This window comes from Arvicola amphibius, chromosome 6 (genome assembly GCF_903992535.2).
Source record: "Arvicola amphibius chromosome 6, mArvAmp1.2, whole genome shotgun sequence".
In the NCBI taxonomy this organism is placed as follows: domain Eukaryota; kingdom Metazoa; phylum Chordata; class Mammalia; order Rodentia; family Cricetidae; genus Arvicola; species Arvicola amphibius.
The window spans coordinates 136,527,576-136,530,024 of NC_052052.2; positions in this window are offsets into that span (position 1 = coordinate 136,527,576).

Here is a 2,449-nt window from a genome sequence, read left to right on the forward strand (position 1 = left end):
ACAGACCCCAGAATATATTGCCATTTTGGAGACATGGATTCCCAGAATGAATGATTGGTGCCTTAGTTAGGGTTTTCTATTGCTGTGAAGAGACGCCATGATCACGGAAACTCTTATAAAGGAAAACATTTAGTTGGGTGACTTTCAGAGCTTAGTTCATGATCATCATGGTGGGAAGCATGGTGGCGTGCAGGCAGACATGGTGCTGGAGAAAGAGCTCAAGGGTCTACATTTTGACCCACAGGCAACAGGAAGTGAAATGTCTCCTACAGTGATCATAGCTTGAACAAAGGCGCTCTCAAAGCCCTCCCCCACAATGACACACTTCTGTTGTGAGATATTTAATTACACTGTGTAAAGATATGTCACCATGAATGGTTTAATAAAAAGCTAAATGGCCAATAGCTAGGTGATATGGGATTTCCCTCTTATGGTATGATTACCATTGATTAATAAAGAAACTGCTTTGGACATATAGCAAGACAGAACTTAGCTAGGTGGAGAAAACTAAATTAAATGCTGGGAGGAAGAAGGCAGAGTCAAGGAGAAGCCATGTAGCACCACCAAAGACAGATGCCGGAACTTTACCCAGTAAGCCACAGCCTCGTGGTGATACACAGATTACAGTTTCTGTGTAGTTATTTTGGGGCTGAACTGCCAGGCAGCCAACAAATAAACAAGTGACCTCTTACTACAGCTAGGCAGCAGGTATAGGCAGGACTTCTGGACAGAGAGAAGTCTGGTAAGAAGTGGCAGGGGTAGGGTGAGGTGGAAGGGTGTCGCCAGCTGACCATAGAGGAAGCAAGACATGCAGGAAAAGAGGAAAAAGTCACAAGCCATGTTACAGTACATAAGTTAATCAAAGTAGGTTAATTTAAGTTATAAGAGCTGGCTAGAAACAAGCCTAAGCTAAGGTCAGGCTTTCACAGTTAATAATAAGTCTCCATGTTGGTTTGTGTGTGTGTGTGTGTGTGAGAGAGAGAGGGGGGGGGGGAGGAGGGGGGGGGAGAGAGGGAGAGAGAGGGGGGGAGAGAGGGGGAGAGAGAGAGACGGGGAGAGAGAGAGGGAGAGAGAGCTGGCAGTTCAAAGAAAAATCCGCTGGCACCCTTCCTCCAACAAGGCCACACCTATTCCAACAAAGTCATACCACCTAATAGTGCCATTTTCTCTCAAACTACCTGTACTGACTGGTTTTGTGTGCCAACTTAACACAAGCTAGAGTCATCAGCGGAAGGTGCCTCAGTTGAGGAAATGCCTCCATGAGATCCAGCTGTAAAGCATTTTCTCAATTAGTGATCAAAGCAGGAGGGCTCAGCCAATGGTGGGTGGTGCCATCCCTGGGCTTCTGGGCTTCTTGTCTTGGGTTCTATAAGAAGGTGGGCAGAGCAAGCCTTGGGAAGCAAGCCAGTAAGCAGCACCCTCTGCTTCTGCATCAGTTTATGCATCAGTTCCTGCCTCCAGGATCCTGCAGTTTGAGTTCCTGTCTGACTTCCCTCAATAATAAACAGCAATATGGGAGTATAAACCAATAAACCCTTTCCTCCCCAACTTGCCTTTTGGTAATGGTGTCTTCACAGCAATAGAAGCCCAAACTAGCAGGGCAAAGGTGGCGCACACCTTTAAATCCCAGCACTCAGGAGGCAGAGGCAGGCAGATCTCTGTGAGTTTGAGGCCAGCCTGGTCTACAGGAGCTAGTATTAGGACAGCCAGGACTGTTACACAGAGAAATCTTGTCTCGAAAAAAGCAAAAGAACGGGACGCAGCCTGCTCTGTTCTTACTACAAACAACAACAACAAAAACAGAATGAAAGAAAGAAAAAGAAAGAAAGAAACCCTAAGACACCACTACAATTGGTGATACCGCAACTTATACACAGTTCTGTGAAGGAAGTGTCATGTACCACCTCCTCCTCTTCCATCTCATGTATCCCAGGCTGGCCACAAACTACCTAACGAGGATGACCTTCAGCTTGAAATTCTTAAATTCTGGGATTACAAATAGGTACCTTCATGCCCAATTTATACAAAGCTGGGGTTTAGCCCAGGGCTTCCTGCATGTGGGCAAGCACCCCACAAACTGAGCCAAACCCCCAGTTCTTCCTGAACTTGCTTGATAAGATAATGAGAAGGATGAACAAGAAAGAAAGCTAAGAGAGCTCCGGCCAACAGAAATGTCTACGGAGGAGGATCTCAAACCTTCTGCCCATGACTTTAGAGGTGAGCATCCCTGGCTTCTCAGACACACCGTTTGTAGAGAAGTCGTGGGTGAAGTGACTACCAAGTAGGCATTTCTGTTGTAGACTAAAGGAAGCGCCGTTTCTTCAACCCCCTTCTCAGGCATCTCTAATCCCTTCCTATCCACCCTGGTAGCATCGGTATTTCTAAAACCAGGGTAGTTCTTTGGTTTGTCCTGTGTTTGGGTTACTTTTCTGTTGGTGTGATAAAATGA